The sequence below is a fragment of the Microtus oregoni genome, unplaced genomic scaffold (assembly GCF_018167655.1).
Source record: "Microtus oregoni isolate MIOR12 unplaced genomic scaffold, Mior012 000048F_ref0000485, whole genome shotgun sequence".
NCBI classification, from domain to species: domain Eukaryota; kingdom Metazoa; phylum Chordata; class Mammalia; order Rodentia; family Cricetidae; genus Microtus; species Microtus oregoni.
In genome coordinates, this window is record NW_024543222.1 from 16,251,649 (window position 1) to 16,273,774 (window position 22,126).

General features: G+C 38.6%; 1 protein-coding gene across 1 annotated transcript in view; it reads left to right on the forward strand.

The window, feature by feature from the left end:
- Window positions 1-22,126, forward strand: part of LOC121436028 (leucine-rich repeat-containing protein 37A3-like) — an 84,866-nt gene that overhangs the window by 57,050 nt on the left and 5,690 nt on the right. The gene's annotated exons all lie outside the window — the stretch shown is intronic.

Sequence of the window (22,126 nt, forward strand, 5' to 3'; positions counted from 1 at the left end):
GTCTTTACAGTCCTTTGCTTTTCTCTTGTTTTGTGGTGTGTGTTTCACACACATGCATGAAAGAGAAAGAGAAAGGAGAAGAGAGAGATGAGAGGAGTCTCTAGGGGTTGAATGGGTTGTAGTACAAACGTCCCAAGGTCAAAGCTGTATTGGTTCCTCATGTTTATCTATCCATTCAAGTTGGGAGTGTAGCACGATTAATAAAAACCCAGACACAGATATTGAGGTCCAACCTGAATATCAGAAAAGCAAAGCAGCTGAGCCACTAGAGAGCTCTTACCTCTAAGAAATCATCAGACTAAAAGAGCATGAATTCCTTCCTGTCTCATCCCACCTTATATTCCTCTCTAATGCTGGGATTAAAGGTGTGACTCCCTAGTACTGGGATTAAAGGTGTGAGACACCACTGCCTGGTCTTTTGTGGTTTAGTTTTACTTTCAGGTCTTCAGGCAAACTTTATTTATTAAAATACAATAGAAATATAACTACAATTATTTTATTGTCTAAAACAAAAAGGAAGGTTATAATTAATATAAGAAATTATATACCATAAGTATGATAACTGTATACAATATATACAGGCAATAAATATAACAACAATGTCTAGTCCATTTGCATTGAACAAATTCAGAGAAAATACTCATTATCTATGTTAGCTTGGTGAGTTCAAAACCTTATACCTAATTTACTTTCTATCATACCTTGCATTGCCATCCAAAACTGTCTTGATATCTCTCAAACTTGTATACTTTACATTTCCTTAGTGAGTTTCTTTTCTGAGTCTCATAAACACTTAAAACTACAACTATCTAGTCTTCAACTACCTCAGAGACCGACCCAATACTAACTGAGTAAGCAGGAGATGTAAGCAAGTGACTTCTAAAAATATGAGAAATGACAGAAACAGCTGGCTGCCTGGACAGTCACCCAAAGTTCGTCTGCAATGTTGGGGCATCCATCTTCGGCCTACAGGCCTAGAATATCTGACAGACTTTTCTATGAAACTGGGTTTTTGAAGAACTGTCCCACCTTGTCTGGGCAAGGTTTGGCAGTCACTCTCTTTTGGGTCCTGCTTGTCTCATTAGGACAACATACTGTCAGCAGTTGAGACAAGGGTACTTTCATACCCAGTAGCTTACTTTTGCCACAAAGAAAGCAAACTCCAAGTGGTGTTTCTTATATTCCCATCGTCTTCTCTGAGGTAAAGTGGTGCTGCCAGGAGCATACATGTTTCATTGTCATAAAAAAAAGAAAAAAGAACCTATGTTACTCGACAATGGAAGTTACAAAATAGGCCCACACAGGTTAAGAATTATGTATAATAAATGTTTATTTATTTAGGGGAGACTCACAGATCACTGTCCTAGATCACAGTTCTCTACATGAATGGGTAACAGGAACCGAGTCTGTCAGCCAGAAACAAGAGCCAGAAGCAAGATTGTTGTTTTGTATAATTACAAATGGTCTCTGAGTAGTTGATTGGGTTGGGTTTATTTTTGTTGTTTTTTTTTTTAAGTTCTTATTTGGAGTTCTGGCCAGAATGTTGTAAGAAGGTGCACCATTTCCATAGCTGGTACCCAAAAACCGGTCTCATAGTAGCACTATCAGCATCATGACATCATATCAACCAGGTGGAGTCGTTATTGTGGGGCCCCATAGTCCTCCTAGAAGCTTCAAAGATTACTGCAGGGAAATCTACTGTTCATTGTTGAAAACTTAAACATTAGTCACATAGACATATATTCAGTGAAAGATATGATATAGAAAAAATGAGCATGGAGAAAAGTAAAATATTTCCTTAAAAATCTATCTTCTTTCTGTCCCATACCAGATGACTCCTGACATGAGACAAAAATTCAGAATTTTTCTTTTAACAACATGCTTGGATTTAGAGAAGGAAAGCCATTGACTAACTCTAAAGCTAGTTGTATTTTTAAGTAGAAATGTATACATGTCCAGATAATCAAATTTTACCATGCAGATAATATAGTATCACAAATGTGATTTCTCTTTGCTTGGTGATCCTTTCTGGATAGTTATCTTTTCATTTTTAGACATCAAGGTCTCTACTCTTTGAAGATGAGTGATTTCCTGCAAAGATAAGAACAGAACCTTGCCCCAACCCTTATGAGGTTTTTTGCTTGTTTGTTTGTTTACTACCTGTATGATTATCACCCCTACGGATGAGTTGTCATTTCTCTTTCTCAAGAGGTTTCTCTTTTACAAACCGAATCTTTATTCATTTTGATGGTATCCATAGCTTTTCTTCTCCTTTGGAAAGGGGAATGAAACTCTTCCCCAGCGTAGCACATCTCCTGGTTTCCATTGTGAGGTCAGCACATACTTGAAATACACTGGCTGATTTAATTCAGCAGTTTTTTTCTATTATCCAATGTCTCTCTGCTGCTGTCATTCTTTTCTCATTAACATTAAGAAAATTCAAGGTTAATAGAGTTATGCAATCTATTTCTGGGGGTATTTTCCATCCCTTTCTGTTTGTTTAGCATATCCTTTATAATATGATTTGACCTTTCTATAACTGACCTATGGGATTGTTTGGTATACCTGTAATATGCTTTGTATTATAATAAGCAAAAAAACAGTTTCATTTTCTTAGACACATATGTAGGGCCATTATGTGTCTTTATTTGTGCAGGTATATTCATGATGGCCATAACTTCTAATAAATGCATGATTACTGAATCAGCCTTTTCTGAGCTCAAGGCAGTTGCCAATTGAAAACCTATATAACTGTCAATGGTGTGGTGGATATATTTTAATATTCCAAATTCTGTAAAGTGGAACACATCCATCTGCCAGATCTCATTCCTTTGAGTACACTTTTGGTTACTCCCTGAAGGTAATGGTGTTAGGTTATAGAAAGAGCAAGTAAGACTGTTTTTTATAATCTCCTTAGCTTGTTGCTATGTAATAGGAAACTTTCTTTAAACCTTTGCTGTTGACATGATGTTTCTTATGAAATTCTGGGTCCTTCAGCACACCTCCAATCCATAATCGATCAATTTCTGTGTTACCTTGAGCAAGAGGACCTGGCAGACCAGTATGGGATCGGATGTGTGTCACGTATATAGGACAAAGCCTATTGGTAACGGCGTAAACGAATGCAGACAGATTGTAAAAAATATATATAGCTTTAATGGCGAAATAGACTTACAGAACAACCGTTCCCATGGAGACCAGGAAAGCAGAAAGGGACGGCTGGGAGAAGCTTGCCAAATTTATAGGCCAACATTAGCCCGAGGCGAACACGCCCCCTAAGGGGCGGGACTTATCCATACACCTATTCCTGATTATATCTTGCACCTGAATGAATAATGAAGTCAATTCTATATCATCTGGTATAAATTCAGCTGTTTCAATATGCAATACAATTCTTTCTGCATATTGCGAATCAGTAACTATATTGAGAGGTGCTTTAAAATCCCTTTGTACCATGAGAATAGCATACAACTCTGCCTTTTGGACAGAATAATAAGGGATTTTTTTCTGCCTTACTTAATTCTTCTGATTTGTAACCTGCCTTCCATGATTTATTTGCATCATTATAAAATGTATGGGTTCCAGTTATTGTTGCATCATGTACAATTCAGGGAAGAATCCAAGAAGTTCTCTTTATAAGGCTGATTCTATCACTTTAGGGATAATTGCTATTAATTTCTCCCCAAAAATAGCATAAGCTCTTTTCTTTGGTTCATTGTCTTGCCATAATTTTTTAATTTCATCAAAAGTAAAAGGAACTATAATCTCTGCTGGTTCTATCTATACCTGCTAGTTGACAAAGTCTCAATTTTCCTTTCATAATTAATTCAGAGGCTTTTTCCACATAAGTTTTTAACATTTTGCTTGGTTCATGTGATAAACAGTCCATTCTAAGATAATATCTTCCCTCTGCATTAAAATTTCTGTAGGGGAAATTCTGGAAGGCAATATGACTAGAATACAATTAAGATTTGAATTCACTCTATCTACGTGTGCCTCCTGTAATTTCTCTTCAATGACCATCAGTTTTTTCTGTGCTTCAGCTGTTAATTCTCTGGGACTATTTAAGTGTTTATCACCATCTAAGGTTGTGTTTAAGTGGACTATTAGATCAGGTGTTATCTTAACAGCCGGTCATAGACTGGAAATGTTTCCTATAATCTTTGAAAGTCATTAGGAGTCCACAGTCGGCCTCTCCTAATTTATGCCTTTTGTGTTCTAATTTTCTGTAAACCTATTTTGTAACCTAGGTAATTAACAGAATCTCCTCTTTATATTTTTTAAGGAGCAATTTTTAATCCCCATTTTGGCAAAACTTTCTTTACATCTAAAGTATCTGCATTTGAGTCAGATAACAAAATGTCGCTCATGTCATGGTAGATTATAGACTTAGGAAATGGCTTGCATATTGTTTCCAATTGCTGACTGACAAAGTATTGGCACACGGTGGGGCTATTGAGCATTCCCTGTGTGAGAATGGTCCATTGATATCTCCTAGTAGGCTGAGAATTATTATATGTAGGCACTGTGAAGGCAAACTTTTCTCTGCCCTTTTCTTGTAAAGGTATAGTGAAGAAACAATCCTTTAAATCAATAACTTTGAGAGGCCATCCCTTTGATAACAGAGAAGGCAGAGGAATTCCAGATTGTAGAGGGCCCATAGGTTGAATAACCTTTTTGATAGCCCTTAGATCTATCACCATTCTCCATTTTCCAGATTTCTTTTCAACAACAAATACAGAAGTATTCCAAGGGCTGGTTGATTCTTTAATATGGCAAATATCCAGTTCCTCCTGTATCAGCTGTTTTAAAGCCTGCAGTGTTTTTTTTTCTAATAATGGACATTGTTTAACCCATATTGGTAACTCAGTTTAACCATTTTAAAGGCAGAATCGTTAGTACTTCTGAAGGTTTGCTAATTTCTTTGTCTTCTTGTATAGTCGATATGGCTGGTGACCTTTGTTTATATCATCTTATAATACCCTTCCCAGAAACATGAGTTTTGGGGACTGTGGGAATATTAACCTGGGTATTAAATTTCTGCAATAGCTCATGGCCCCATAAATTCACTACAATATTAGCTACATATGGCCTCAGCTTTCCTTTCTATTCTTCTGGCCCTATGTATTCAACCCACCTCATGCTTTGTTTAACTTGAGATAGGGTTCCAATTCCATAGGAATTGAATATCTGGCTCTTGAAGAGGCCATTCTGGATGCCAAGATTCTGGGGTAATGATACTCATGGGCTGTACCCATGTCTAGCCATCCTTCAATTACAATGTCATTTATAAACACTTATAGCTTTGTCTTAGACCACTTACAGAAATCTACCAAAATATGTTTCCTATTTCCTACTGGAGTTTTTGATTCATCCTCCTTGTTTATTCCATCATCCAGAACAGTATGGTTTTTTACAATAGGCACTGGATTAATTTTCCTGGTGAGACATGTTGTTCACAGTAACTGGGAATGACTGGACCTTGTTTGCCATCGGGGCCTGTGAGAGGCCCTCCAAGGAGTTTCCCAGTGGTGTCAGGTTGCCTTGTCTGTCTCTTGCCGACCTATATTCATTAGTCCCATGTCAGTCTTTGCCACACCTCCTACATATACCAGAAGGCTGAGTCCTCCTACCCTTTTCATTCCTAGAGCAGACATTATTCATAGGAATTCCTTGTCTACAGTCCCTTCTTAGATGTCCTATTCTTCCACAATTAAAACATTTGGGATTCTGGTATCCCCTCATTGGAAATCACTTCTCCTACCCAATCCTCAGTGCTATAGTCAAATGTTTCAACATTTATTATAGGCAATATCCATTCATGTATGGGTTCAGATCTGACCTTTAAAGGCTCAAGAATCTTCCTACGTTCTAAGTAGGCATTTTCAAAAGTCAAAGATTCAATAAGTACATGTCTAGCTTCAGGGTCTGTCACTCCTACTTGTATAGCCTTAGTTAATCTTTGTAAGAAGTCACTAAAGGGCTCTCTCTGGCCCTGTTTAACCCTAATATATGACTCAATTTTCCCTAGTTCCTGAATCCTGTCCCGAGCATTTAAAGCTGTTGTGCTACATAGGGACAAGGTTCCCTATGTTCATCGCAGTGAGCTTGTTCCTGAGGATTAGAGTAATGACCCTTGACAAGAATTTGATCCTGGGAAGTCTCAAATCCTTTTGTTTCCCCCTGTTGTTCTAAAATTTTTGCCTCTTCTTCAAATAACACTTCCAAAGCCCCTGAGGTCCATCTTCTAGGACTGCTGAGATTAATTGAAGCCTGTTGTTTGGAGATCCTTAGTGCTTAAAGCCTGCATCTTCACCATTTCCCTGACAAAAAGGTGAGGGTAACCCATAAGAAACAGTTGCTTGTTTTTTATTTCTTTTAGATTGCTCATCCATGTTGGTTCCCATGCATATTCTTTGACTACCTTAGGGTACTTTGTGCCAGATGGTCTTTCCAATAAAATTACTGGATATGCAGTTAAAACACTGTGTAAGTCATCCTGGGATCTGGCATGAACTGATTAGGCTAAATCCTGTCCTTGTACCTTCTGTTGCTGCTCATCAATTTCAATAAATTCCTCAATCTTTTCAAATCTTTTTACTACTGCCTTTTGTGAAGTCTAAATCTCCTGTCCAGTGTTTTGTTCTCAATGCCCTCACTGAGAATTTCAAGGTATGAAACTTGTCCAAAACAGATATCATCTCACACTTGGACAATTTTTTAAAAGATTTTATTACATATACAATACAGTGTTCTGCCTCCATGTATGCCTGCATGCCAGAAGAGGGTACCAGATCTCATTTTAGATGGTTTTGAGCCACCATGTGGTTGCTGGGAATTGAACTCAGGACTTCTGGAAGAACAGTCAGTGTCCTTAACTTCTGACCCATCTCTCCCACCCCCCCTTGGACAAATTTTGATTGTGTGCATATTACATTCCTGGAGAGATATCTTATCATTAATCTATTATAACTTTTCTAAAGTTTCCAATTGTTAAATTCAGCAACACAAATTCTTTCAGATAATTTTGTCAAGTTTATGCTATCCCTCTTCATAGTGTTGGTCTCCTCAAATAGCTGTCTATTATTAGCCTGCAAAGTCTGTATTATCTCTAAAAGTGCCTCATTATTGACCCTGTTATTGAAACATTTTTTGAGACAATATTGAAGTCAAAGCTAATTCCTAGAATCAAATAAGGGGATGTTGAAGGAAAATCACATAAGCCTTGCAGAATTCCTTCCATAGTATAAGCAAATAATTATTGAACTCCTAGATAGTTATGTTATTAGTTATTTTTGTAGTTTTGTAGATCTTACCTGTCATAATGCAATTGGAGTATGTATCATAATTGTTATTGGCCCGCAGATGTCACAGTTGCAGCCATGTGGCTGAAAGATGCTAGCAGCAATGAACAGCACATGTTGCTTACTTAGGTACTGAAAAATATGCTTTGTTTAACAAATTAAGAGCAGCTACTAAAGTGATCAAACAATTACAAGAGTTGGTACCCAAGGTAAAGAGAAAACCCAAAGTTTTCCATCAGTGTGAGTTGTGCACTGTACATGCCACAAGGATCTCAGGCAGCAGCCTGTAGGCCAGCATGTAATGCACCCAGTGGCAGCGTGTCAGTCATGAGCTAGGGAGTGCTGAGCAGCAGCCTGCTGCATCTGAGTGCCAGCTAGGGCCACGGGCAGGAGAGTCAGTGTCCAATGCGCCACTCAGCCGGCAAACTGATCCCATAAAGTGTGGACTGGTCTGCACATTCGTGTACCCGATAGTGACGGAAGTTACCAAATAATCCCACACTAGTTCAGAATTACATATAATAAAGGGTTATTTATTTAGGGGAGACTCACAGATCCCTGTCCTAGATCACAGTCCTCTGCATGAATGGGGAACAGGAATTGAATCTAGCAGCCGGAAGTGAGAGCCAGAAGAGAGTGAACACACGCTTTACAGCTGCAGTTATAGTATAAGAGACCACGCCCAAGTGGGCTGATATCTTAAAGGCTATTGGTCAAAAGAGCTCCCACAGCAGTTATTAAAACATCTTAAATGCCATATTCTATAAATCTCTGAAGTGTTTGAAGATGACCTATTTAAAATGTATCTGTTTGAACTTGAAAACATACCTGATGTGACTACAAGTTCAGTTGTAGTAGATGACTAATTACCTGCATTTCCTTGTTATCCTAAGCAGATAGTAATAATACTTTCAAGGACTAGAAATTTTCCTTCCATTGTTAAATGAGCTATATAGGTACAACACCTTGAACAAGATTAGAAATGCATATACAGGCTGTGTTAACAAAATTAATCTCAAATTTGTATCAATATATAAAATTTGTATATAAAACACAAAACTCCAATCCAATGTAAACTTTTAAAACTGGTAGTTGCTTTTATCTTATCATATCTAATCCTCCTTTTTTTCTTTTCAAAACAAAAGCCTTGAATCCAGTTGTCCTTTTTTTTTTTTTTTTTTTTTTTTTTTTGGTTTTTCGAGACAGGGTTTCTCTGTGGTTTTGGAGCCTGTCCTGGAACTAGCTCTTGTCGACCAGGCTGGTCTCGAACTCACAGAGATCCGCCTGCCTCTGCCTCCCGAGTGCTGGGATTAAAGGCGTGTGCCACCACCGCCCGGCTCCAGTTGTCCTTTGTTTAGCTTTTTTTCTTATCAATACCAATAACAACTTGTAACTAGTCCCCCTAAACAATGACAAATATCCATAACCCATTGAACAACAAAAAAACCACCTACCCAACTTCTTAGGAATGTGGGCATCATATTCTTAAAGTTACTTCCTGTTGTTTGTGAATGACGGTAACTTTAGGAGATATTGAAACAAAATTTTTGGTTAATTGTCAAGTCCTGAGAGAGATAGCTTTATCATTTGTTGTCCATTCTCTGCATAATGGGAAAGTGCAGGGCTTGTCTCAAGTCCTGGCTTGAATAGTATGTTAGGCTATGTCATCTCAGCTAGCCACTTTGAAATTGTTCAGAGCAATTTGTAGTCCAAAGCCGATTTTTTTTTTCTTAGTGATGTTATCAAAGTCCTGGAAGAATCGTCATTGCAGGACCCCATCCTCCTTTTGGGAAGTTCCTGAAGTCTCTGTTAGTTATGCTCATGGTTCACTATAGAAAACTGACAAAGACTCAAACCCAAAGTCATGTATAGGAAGATAGATGAAACCTTTTTCTAGAACAAATTAGTACTCTATATGACCATTATATCATGACAAAAAGTTTAAAATAAAACCAAAAGAATATGAGATTCATAGCAATATAAAATAGTTTGTGAATATTTCTTTTTCTTCTGTCTTCTATCAGGAGACTCTCTGACATGAGACAGAGATTTTGGACCTCACTTTAATAAGCATGCATGGGTTTAGAGAGGGAGAGCCACACGTGAACTCCAAAGCCAGCTTTAATCTTTAATTAGACTGGGATTACCAAAAGATCATTTTCATTATATGTCTGTAAAGAATAACAGAAAGAAATATTTGGGAAGATTCATGAAAATTTATCCTGCTGGAAATGTGGTATACCAATAGGCTAATATACTCTTTTTCTTGAGACATTTTTTTTTTCTGGATGATTTGTCTGTCCTTTTTCTTCAGAGGTCTCATTTGTGCAGTGGTCTTCAGATTCCTTAGCTGTATACCTTTATTCTCCTGAAAAGACAGGAACAAAACCCTTCTGCAACCCTAGTATTGGGAACATTCCCTTTTGGCAAGTTAGATCTAGTCAAGTGAAAAAAGCATTTATTAGTTTTATAGGTTAGTTCAGATTAAGTGGCCATGCTGTTTGATGATCTCTCATGTCTTCTAATTAAGAGGTATCTGTTGATCAAATTGAATCTTTTCAATTTTGATGGTGTCTGTATCTTTTATTCTCCTGTGTAAACAAAAGAAAAACCCTTCCCCAAAGTAACACATGTCTTGATTTCCATTCCGAGGTCAGTATATCTTTAAAGTATATTGACTGATTTAATTCTGTAGTTTTTTCTACTATCCAATGTCGCCCCACAGCTGTTGTTTCTTTCTCATTAGAAAGAAAATTCAAAGTTAATAGAGCATCATGCCATCTATTTCTGAGTGTATTTATTATCCCTTTATGTTTATTTAGCATATCCTTTGGAGTTTGATTTGATCTTTCTATAACTGCCTGCCCTGTAGGATTGTGTGCTATGCCTGTAATATATTTTATGTTATAATAAGCAAAAATGGTTTCATTTTCTTAGAGACATATACTAGAGCATTGTCTGTCTTTGGTATACCCATGATGTGGGTTTCTAGTCTATATGTGAATATGTTTTATTACCATTTGTTAATAAAAAAGCTGTTTTGGTCTATGGCAGTACAAAATATAGGTTGCTAGGAAAGCTAAACTTAATTCAGGGAGAAAGAAGGTGAAGTCAGGAGGATGCCATGTAGCCACTCAAGTACAATAGGTAACAAACCACAAGCCTTGTGATAAATATGAAATAATAGAAATAACAGAAATGGGTTGATTTAAGACATAAGAGCTTACTAGGAATATGCCTAAATCATTGGCCAAGCAGTGTTGTAATTAATAATAGTTTTGTGTGATTATTTGGGTCTGGGTGGCCAGAAAATGAAAGAACAGTCTTTGCTTACAAATGGCACTCAATGTGGGGCAAGAATATCCACATAAAGCGTAAGAAAGTTTTTTATTTTTTTTAAAAAGGCATTTAGACCCACAAAATCAGAAGTCAGCTTGAACTTCTTGGTAGCCACATATTTTTAAAAAGGCTCTGTTTGCTGAATTCGAGCTGAAGAATGGCTCCTTTAAGAGAGGCTTCCTGACTCAATGTTAGCTGGAAAAGCTGTGAGACTCTGTTAAGATATGGCTTCCTGATTCCTACTGGTAGCATAAATGACTCTGGATTCAGGAGGTCCTGTCATAGAGCACTTGAATGGGGTTTGTGGGAAGCATGCTGCAAATTACTTGGTGGCAGCATAAGCCAACTTCTTCTGAGAATTGAGGTGGTAAACCTGACTCCCAGATCTCTGCCATGTAGGAAAAGCCAAGCAGGGTGGAACAGAGAGTTGATAGACACTGAAGAAACTCTCTATGTAATTTGCCTTCAATGTGACAAGGCTAGCCATTTGAGCAAGAAACTGCTGTTACCTAGACTGCTTAGTTGCATGCTATATAAACTGGTCATGCAGGACCCACAGAAAAATGATTGCTGAGCTTGCCTAAAAAAGTTGAGGCAGTCCTTCAGTGTTCCTGCTTCGTGAGTTTGCCAGACATTCTGTAGGTCACAGAAGAAAGTGACTGACAATCTGCCCATATAGGCAAAACAGTTTTTCAAATTTTCTGCTTCATGGAAAAATCTGCCAGATAGTATGGGCCTGTAGGCTGAAGAGGGATGCTCCAACGTTACAGAAGAACTTGGGTTGACTGTCCAGGCAGTGAAAAGTCTCTGTTGATTCTAGAGTTTTGGAAGTTGCTTACAATGTACTTCCTATTTACTCAGATAATATATCCTTCTGGGGATATACAGAATAATAGAAATGGGTTCACTTAAAATGTAAGCACTAACTAGAAATATGCCTAAGGCATTGGCCAAACAGTGTTGTAATACTATAGTTGTTGTGTGATTATTTGGGTCTGGATAGTCAGAAAATGAAAGAACAGTCTCTGCTTACATACCCACAATGGCCATAATGTCTAGCAAAAGTGTGATTACTGAATCAGCCTTTTCTTAACTCAACGCAGTTGCCCATTGAAAATCTGAATAGGTATCAATGGTGTGATATACATATTTTAGTTTTCCGAATTCTACAAAATGGAACACATCCATCTGCCAGATTTAGATTTCTTTTCTTTGAGTACCCTTTGGGTTACTTCCTGCAGGTAGTGGTGTTTGGTTGTATAAAGAACAAATTAGAAATTTCCTTGGCTGTTGCCATGTGATGGGAAAGTCTTTTTTTTCAAAAAAGCCTTCACTATTGACATATTGTTTTTAGTGAAATTCTGAGACTTTCAGCACATTTCCAATCACTAATTAATTGATTTCTGTCATACATTGTACTAGAGGACCTAGCAGACCTGTATGTGATTGGATGTGTGTTATGTATGTGAGATGATTCATGTTCCTGATTATAATTCATAACTGAATTAATAATGAAGTCAGTTCTATATCATCTGGTAGAAATCCAGCAGTCTCAATCATTTTACTTCATTGTACAGTGATCTTAGCCTCTTCTCTGAACCAGGTACTCAATTATAATTGTGGACTGGGCTCTAAAACACCTCTAACCCAAATCTACCCAGTCATTAGGAATAATTCTACTATAAACTGACCACAAGTTTAACATTTGCTTAACAATAGGTGAATGCATGCCATATGAGACTGTTGCTTCCTTTAATGTCCTTAAGTCTAAAATGTCACAGGAGTCTAGTTAGCTGTAACAGAGACTCTGCCATTTGGCAATTCCTTTAAGGTTACTGGATATATTAAGGTTGGTTGTCTGAAAATCTTTGACTGTTCCTCTCTATTCTTATAATGCAATGCTGAATTTGGCTCTCCATTAAATTTTTCTGTCTGGATTTGAATATCTCTGTGATCTGTTTTATTAGTTTGTTCTAAGGCCTATTTCTTAGCACTTAGAGAAACCAACTTTTTTAGTGATAAGACAATAATGATAATTCTGATAATATAATTAACATTCCATAAATCCCATCTAAATTAGATATCCTCTCAATTAATTGTTCCATGTTCAAACTGTCTAGCATATTATACAGAGATTCAAATTCCTCAATTATAATTGTTTTTCCCATTTGTCACTGTGGGAAAAAAACTCTCTTTTAAGTAATTCATGCCTTTATGAATTCCCAATTGTCTTACCACATCTACTGATGATGTTAATGAAGCTGTGAGGCTGATTGCTGCTGCATAGAACAGTAAAAGCCTCTCTGGATTTCAAGGCAGCTACCTAGTTTGTCAGCAGCCCAAGAAGGGGATTCAAGGAGAGCCTGCAACCGTGGTAAAGAGAGAGGGGGAGAGAGATGTCTGTCTGAAAAACACACAGGGGATTTTGTTCAGGGAAAAAGCACATGTGGCCGGTGGAGGGGGTGGCTACCTAAAGGCAGAACCAGCCAGTTTGGAGCCCAGGTGCTTCTGGAGTTTGGATATAGCATCTAGACACTGTTTCAGAGAGGTTATAAAAGGAAAATCCCAAACATTTCCCCAAAGCATGGGGATAAAAGAAAAGAAAGTCTGACCAGGTGGGATGGGAGCACCATGTGCAGCTCTACCCTGTGCCCATGGCTAAGAAGCCTCAGGCAAATGACTTTTTCATGAATTCATACCCAAAGCATTGGGTGCCAAATATATCACAAATAATAAAAGCCCAGAGACAGATATTGGGGTTCAACCTGAAGAATCAGAAAAGCAAAGCAGCCAAGCCACTAGAGAGCTCTTACCTCTAAGAAACCCTCACACTGAAAGAGAGCTAGTTCCTATCTCCTCCCAATTTATATTCCTCTTTAGTGCTAGGATTAAAGGTGTGAGGCACCACCATCTGGATCTGTTTCTGCACTGATCTTGTGCAGCCCAGAGTGACCTTGAACTCACAGAGATTTGTAGTGATGAGGCGAACAGGCCTGCTTTTCGTCCCGCCTGGCTCCCGCAGGGCTAGCTTCACCGGAAATAATTACACGGAAACTGTATTCATTTAAACACTGCCTGGCCCATTAGCTCTAGCCTCTTACTGGCTAACTCTCACATCTTGATTAACCCATTTCTAATAATCTGTGTAACACCACGGGGTCGTGGCTTACTGGGAAGATTCTAACCCACGTCCATCTTGGGCTGGAGCTTCATCGCGCCTGACTCACTGCCTTCTTCCTCCCAGCATTCTGTTCAGTCTACTCCACCTATCTAAATCCTGCCCTATCAAAAAGCCAAGGCAGTTTCTTTATTAACCAATGAAAGTAACACAGATAGATGACCCTCCTCCATCAGAGATCCATCTGCCTCTGTCTCCCACATCCTGGGATTAAAGGTGTATTACACTACTGCCTGATCTCTAATGACTTAGTTTTATCTTCTGGTCTTCAGACTAGCTGTATTTATAAAACATATATAAAATATTACTATAGTGAAGGAGCAACAGTGACCTCCACTGTCTCTTCTTCCCCTATCCAAAATGGGCCTGCATATCTTTCTAAACCTCTCTACACTACTTCCTTTGTCTCTCTATATGATCTTTGTCCTCCCAATCCTCTATTCGAATTTTTTGCAAACCTATCTTATGTTCTAGGTAATTAATAGAATCTCCTCTTTGTATTTATTAGGAGCAGTTTATAATCCCAAACAAGACAAAATTTTCAACATTTAAACATTATGTTTAAACAAAATCTAAACATAAAAGTATTTGCATTTGAATCAGCTAGTAAGATATCCATATAATGATAAATTATAGATTGATAAAATAGTTTATGAATTATTTCCAATGGCTGTTGTACAAAATATTGATACAGGATGGAGATGTTTAATATCCCTTGAAGAACTTTCCACTGATACCTTTTAACAGCCTGGGAATTATAAATAGGCACTGTGAAGGCACATTTTTCTCAGTCCTGTTTTTTGTAAAGGTATAGTAAAAAAGCAGTCTTTTAAGTCAATTGCTATAATAGATTATCCTTTGGGTAATAAATAAGGCAAGGGAATGCAAGGAAATTCTCTATAATGTGCCCACTGACTGGATCACCTTATTAATATTTCTTTGATCTGTTACCATTCTTTGTTTTTAATGACAAATACAGAAGAATTCCTATCAGAGTCTTTTGGGTAGCAGCCCCTTAGGCCCCTTCAGGGTCTAGTCAAGATGCTACGGCCCATGAGGGAAATAACTACAAGATCTGAGTGTGGGTGAAAGAAAATGAATCAGCTCACACAGTTCTTCTCATAATTTTTATTGTTCGTTTTTTCTCCTCCAAATTTTCTAGTTTATGTACACATACAGACACAATCATCAATTCTCTGGCAATAACAAGGTTACAGGACTTGCATTTTTTCAGGGTCATAAAAGCAGATAATAAGTACACAAACTGTAATTTATATAACTGTAACTGTCAGCTTTATGATTCAAAGTGGGAATGGTTTGTGAAAGCCTTTGTGGAACTCTTAAGGGGGAAAGCAGTTAATTAAGAGAGGGAAATTAAATCATTAGAGGAACTTAGGAGGGGAATTTGTGTGTTTTTTTACATTCTTAAGTGACTAAGCAAAGAGCTAAAATGTTATCAGTAGAAACCATGAACAAGACAGGAATCATCTTTTACTCAGTTTGCAGCTTTTTCCCAGGGGGCAGAGGGAGTATCAGGTAATTAGGCAACTACATAAACAAGCAGGGGAATACTGCTGCATTTGATCTGCATCAGCATTTCTGCCAAATGTTTAGCAGGCTGGTGCGGGGGGGGGAGGAGTCAAATATAAGAATTATATTTACACCTACGTGATAGAACAAGGAGGAGGCCTTTTAGTAACATAACAAAAAATCCGGACCATGACTCTTTCCAGCTGTCTGGACTAAACTATGGCTTTGTTCCTGTGGTGTCTGTGAAAAAAGCATTGTGTTTGTTCAGAGTTGGGCAAATGGTTAATACCTTGTTTCTGTTATCTCATAAGGTTAAGAGAAAAATGGTTAATCTTCTAAGCTAAGATCTTGTATCAATAAACTGAGGTGAAAACATTAAGTACAGAGCATTAGTAGCCTGTTTAGGATTATAACAGCATTAATTGGGATAGCACTTTCTATATTGATAGAAGGTGAATCCAGGGCAAGCATTCTTCCTGTCTTCTCTGAGGGCTAAACATCAGCCATTTCGGACATACATGTCTGAAATGTCCTTGGGTGTCTGTGAATGTCTCAGTTGAGATCTCATTGTCTGGACACTAATATTGACCAACTGCCTGCCGAAGGAGATAATAGCAGAGGGGCAGACTTCTAAGTTTATATTGGGGGAACTGGAACATGGATCTGGTTGTGAGAACAAAAGTTTTGGCTGTGTGAATACTTCACCAGAATCTCACATCGCTGGAGGGAGTCATCCAATATACCAATGCTTAAGGGAAATTGTGCCCAATGAACAATTAGCACATTGTAGTTCTGTAGGAAAAATCCCCAAGCTGTAATGTAAGGGAAAGAACTGGTGTGGGACAATTCTATATTCTGTCACTTATGTTTTGAATAAACGCTGATTGGCCAGTAGCCAGGCAGGAAGTATAGGTGGGACAACCAGACAGGAAGTAGAGGCAGGGCAGTGAGAACAAGAGTTTTCTGAGAAGAAGGAAGCCCATTCCTCCCCAGTCCTCTCCAGACACCGGAGAAGCAGGATGTAACTGCCCTGCTGAAAAAGATACTGAGCCATGTGGCTAACTTAGATAAGAATAATGGGTTAATATAAGTTATAAGAGTTACAAGAAGCCTGAGCTCATGGGCCAATCAGTTTATAACTTATGGAGACCTCGGTGTGATTTTCTTTGGGACTTACTAGCTGTGGGAACTGGGTAGGACAGAAACCCCAACAAAGCAGGCCCTCATGTTACAAAGAACTATGGCTTCACACAAGAAATCTGCAAGGAGGACAGTTAATACATTCAAAAGGTAGCATTCCTTATCGCCTTACAAAATAAGGTTATCTCCATCAGATGTGCATCTGGTGGGTTGACCTCTGAACTCTCACTGTATAATTCTGCGACCTGCCAAGGACTGATTGCTTCTTCAGTATGTTGATCATTTGGCTGCTCCTGTACCAGCTGTTCTAATGTCCGTAATTTTTCTTATGTTAAAGGTTCCACCCAAATGGGATTTTTAGTTAATTATTTTAAATGTAGGGAAGTTGGTAACTTTGAAAGACCAGCAGCTGTTGTGTCTTGCTTATGCACAATCTGAACAGTCAGTGACTCTTCTTGATAATATCTTTTTTTATATTTCTCTCAGAGGCATTCTTTATTTTATGGTTTGTTTCTGAGATTGAGGAATGCTAATCTGGGTTTACCATTGTTGTAACAAGTCACACCCCCATAAATTCATTGCTATTGGTCACATATGGCTTTAATTTCCCTACCTATCCTACTGGCCCTATACATTTGACCCACCTTGTTCTTTTTTTAAATTCTTTTACCAGAGGTAAAGTTCCAACACCTGGAAACTGAATATTTACCTTCTGAAGAAGCCATTCTGGATGCCAAGATGTTGGAGAAATTATTGTTACATCCAAACCTATGTCTATAATTACAATGTCATTCACTTGTATTTTTAGCTTTGTTCTTTGAACATTTAAAGAAGCATTAAGTTTTTTAATTGCTCTGTGGATGAGTTTCACCAATACTGACTGGGAATGTTTGAAATAAATTAGAGATTGGCGCCTGTAAGAGGTCCCTAAGGTGTTTCCCAATGGCAAAGGATTATCTTGTCTGTCACTTGTTGATCTGCATTCATTGGTCCAATGTTGGCCTTTGCTATACCTTCTGCATATTTCAGAAGGTCAGGTCTTCTGTTTGGATCATCTCTTGAAAAAGCATTGTTTCTAGGAATGCCTTGCCTTTTCAGATGACCTTATTTGCCACATTAAAACATCTGACCTTTTGAAATTTCTTAAAATTTTTAGAAATCACTTCTTCTATCCAAGTATCATCATAAGTGTGAGATCCAATATCAACTATATTTCAGATCCATTCATCTATGGGGTCTGATCTTGCCTTTAAAGGCCTAATCATCCTTTTGCATTCTGAGTTATCATTTTTAAAAGCCAAAGATTCAACTTATATTTGTCTAGCTTCTTAGTTCGATAACATTTTATACACAGCTAAAGTCAATCTTTGTTTAAAAAAAATCAGTGAAGGGTTTATGGAGCCTTGTATAATTTTAGTAATGAATCAGTCCTCTTTCCTGATTCTTCATCCCTGTCCCAAGCATCCAAAGTTGCTGTACAACATATGGCCAAGATGTGATCATCAAATCTAAACTGTCTTTGCAAATCAGCATGCTCACCTTCATTGAGGAGCTGGTCTTGGGAAATTTCCATACCTCTGGCCCTACTTCATTGTTCTGTGATCCTAGCTTCCTTTCTCCCCCTTATTTTTCATTGTAACTGAGAACTACCTTCTAAGATTGCTGTAGCTAAAGCTTTTCAGTCTTGTGGGGGTATTTCTGTTCTGAGTTCTCTATGAATTTAACATTTGTTTCACAGAGTGTGAATGCATACCATATGAAACAACTGCTTCTTTAAATCTTTTCAAATCTAACATTTCTACAGGATCCATTTAACTTCTGATAGCCTTGGGGCTGCCTGTCATCTGGTACTTGTTCTTGTATGATAACTGGATATTGGTTTTCTAATAGCCTTGGGCTGTTCCTCTTCAGTTTCATAATTCAATGTGGTAGGTTCTGTTCTAAATTCCTCTGTCTGTGTGTGAATATTTGTCTTAGTTTCATTCGTAGATCTTTCTAAGGATTGTATTTTATCAGTCAATTTTTTTATACTTGGAACCAATATCAAACTACTTTTTAAAGTATATAACATGAATTACCAAAGTGATAATTATAATTAACATGTCAATCCCAGCTAAGCTGATTATTCCTTCATTTAATTTTTTTCATTTTCAAACCATACAGCGTCCTAACTCTCTGTATCATAATATTGTTCCCCATTCTTAACGTTAGAAAGACTTTTGTTTTGAAATTTTCTTTAAAGACTTTTGAATAAAATTTCATTTCCTCCTTAAGAATTCCTGGGTGTCTCACCAGATCTGCTGACTTCTCAGTTTTTCTACAGCAGCAGTGTTTGACTGTGGGGAGTGCCTCGGGGTACCTAGGTAGCCAGGCTAGTACCGTGTGCCCACTGGAGTGGCAGCGGGACGTTGCTGCACTGCACGATCTGGGTCGAGAGCACTTGCAGCTTCTTGCATATCCCCAGGGGCTGAGGGTGTGCAGCAGTGGCAGCAGCAGTAGAAGACTAGCAGGTGCAGGCAGGTGTCAAGGCAAGCAGGCTGGTCCAGGGAAAGCCCACAAGCTTCAGGGAGAGGGAGTGAGCCACCTGAAAAATGGACACGGGGGAGGGGGATGTGCAGGAGAAACCTGCTTGGCAGGAAGTGAGGGCACAGAACTGACTGAATGACAGCCAGCAACTGTCTCGGGATCAGGTATCAGGGTAAAAACTGGATTGATCAGAGAAACGGTGGGGGAAACAACCATTGGACTCCTCTCTCTTTCCTTCCTCCATCCAAAAAGGGCCTGTGAATCTTTCTAAGCCCCTCTTTTTTCTTATTAAGCCCCTGCTAATAATTCATGGGTCTCTCTCTATATGTCCTGGGTCCTTCAAAACTTCTATGGCTAATTCTGGTCAGCTAGTAGCTAGCTCCACCCTCTGATTCAAGGTAAACTTTATTGTTAGTACCAGGAGTGTCAGAGTCTGATCAAAATATCAGTGAGACCATGTAGCCCTGGCTGTCTTCAAACTTGCTGTAAAGACCAGGCTGGCTTCAAATTCACAGCGATCACTGCCCTTGACTCCAGAATGCTGGGGTTACAGATGTGCACTTTTCTTGCTTTTTTTGCATGGCAAGTTTCTTACTCCAAACATTGTAGTAAATTTCAGTTTGGGTATATCGTAGATGTTGATATTCCTATGTGCTCCCAGGTATGGCTATTGTTACTCAAAAGGATTTCACCATTTTGAATCTATCAGTGAAGGTTTGTGAGAGGGTAATATAAAGTAGCCTTTACAACCTCTGATTTATAACTCCTAATATATGTTCTAAGTGCCTTGTGGCCATCGGCCATTAGTTCTCCTGCCTGGCATGTGTGAGTGCCCTGTGGCCATCTGTTATTTGCATGTGTGAACAGACAAGATTCCTAACCACCTACGAAACTAAATTATTATTCTTTATGACTCAATTGGCAGGTCCCCCCCCCCCCCCGTCTGTCAGTAGTTTCTTCACACACAGTATTTAGTACTTTGCTGAATACATGAGCTATCTGGCTTCATGGTTCTCTTTTTCTCAGTGTGCCTCTTACCTTATGATACTCTGTCCCGTCAACTATAGTCACTTTGATTTTCTTGATTTCTCAACTCCATTTCTGTCATCAAATTGTCTGCCATTTGTTACTTTGTGTTTCCCTCCTGGCAACACAGAATGTCTTCCAGGGCAGTAAGTTAGTATATAGTCAACTTTTTTTTTTTTTAGATTCATTTATTTATTATGTATACAGTATTCTCAGTATTCTGTCTACATGTGTGCCTCAGGCCAGAAGAGGGCACCAGATCTCTTTACAGATGGCTATGAGCCACCATGTGGTTGCTGGGAACTGAACTCGGGACTTTTGGAAGAGCAGGCAGTGCTCCTAACCACTGAGCCATCTCTCCAGCCCCCTATAGTCATCTTTTCACCGCTGTGGCAAAATACCCAAGAAAGACAACTAAATGGAAAAACTTTCTTGAATTCCCAGTTTCAGAGATTGTAGTCCATGATCACTGCATTTTGTCACTGTAGACTTGAGGAGACACAGAGTGTGAGTCTTCTGACCCTTGACTTGTGCAAGGTTAGCAGTCATCCTACTGGACAGTAGTCCTCAAGACAGTTCACACATACTACTTCAAGACTACTTCCAAGTGGAACGGTTCTTCAGTGTAGTAGGGACACACACAGAAATCATTGAATGAGGACTAGATCTTTCTCTTCAGGCTATGACAATGGTAATAACTTCTTTTTTTTTTTTTGGTTTTTCGAGACAGGGTTTCTCTGTGGCTATGGAGCCTGTCCTGGAACTAGCTCTGTAGACCAGGCTGGTCTCGAACTCACAGAGATCTGCCTGCCTCTGGCTCCCGAGTACTGGGATTAAAGGCGTGCGCCACCATCGCCTGGCTGGTAATAACTTCTTAAGGACTACCCTCAGGTATCAGAATTGAGGCCGGGCGGTGGTGGCGCACACCTTTAATCCCAGCACTCGGGAGGCAGAGGCAGGCGGATCTCTGTGAGTTCGAGGCCAGCCTGGTCTACAAGAGCTAGTTCAGGACAGGAACCAAAAGCTGTGGAGAAACCCTGTCTCGAAAAACCGAAAAAAAAAAGTATCAGAATTGAAACAGTGATCAATCAGACCACTCCTTGATCAGGGTTGCTAGAATTATGCATAGCCCTGCCCCTCCCCCCACCTAGATCCAAAGCTATGTCAGCCCTTGAAGATGGACTTGTGATCACAAGACTCTTTTGGTGTTTGTTGTCACAAGTGTAGCCACATTAAATAAAGCTGTCTTTGCTTGTTCCCCCGACCCCCACCAAAAAAAAAAAAAACAGAAACAAAATAGCACCCTGGTTTAGTTTGATTTGGTTTTGAATATTTGTTTTCTTGGTTTTGAGTGAGGGAGGTTAAATCCATTCACTCTATTTTGGCCAGAAGTCGATACTACTCTTTACATCTTTTTGTTTTGATTCAAGATCAATATATGGCAGGCGTTACCTGTCATGTTTTTGGTTTTTATCAAAGACATTTCACTACTTTTTCATGAGCCATGAATTGACATTCCAGGCTGGATTTGTCTGTTTCCTCATCAGTAATCAGGTTAAATATCTGTACTGCTTTCTTGAATGGGACTTTACGTGACCTTTCATGCTGAGTTTGATCACATGTAAAGTAGAATGTTGAAGATCTTCAAATTATTATTTTTATATACTGTAATTTGAGAATATCCAGTGACTGACGGTGGCACTTAGGAGGTAGGAGCTCATGGATCTCCATGAATTTGAGGCCCAAAAGGTTTATATAACAAGTTTCAGGACAGTCAATGCTACATAAAGAGACCTTGTCTCAAAAAACAAACACAGGAGGAGAAAGGAGAAGAGGTGAGAAGGAGAAAGGATGAACCTATGGAATTGTTGAGACCTTAAAGATCCTATTCTCAAACTTCTTTTACATGGCTGTTTTTGATAACCTTGTTGCAACTAATTATTACTTGATAGTTACAAAATCTTTTCAACATCAGTTAACTAGTGTTTTCTTGAAGACCTACCCTGCTTTTCTTTTTGAGTATCATTAGGAATTCAGATTGTCTTTACATTATATTGTATTTATTGTATTTCATTATAATTTA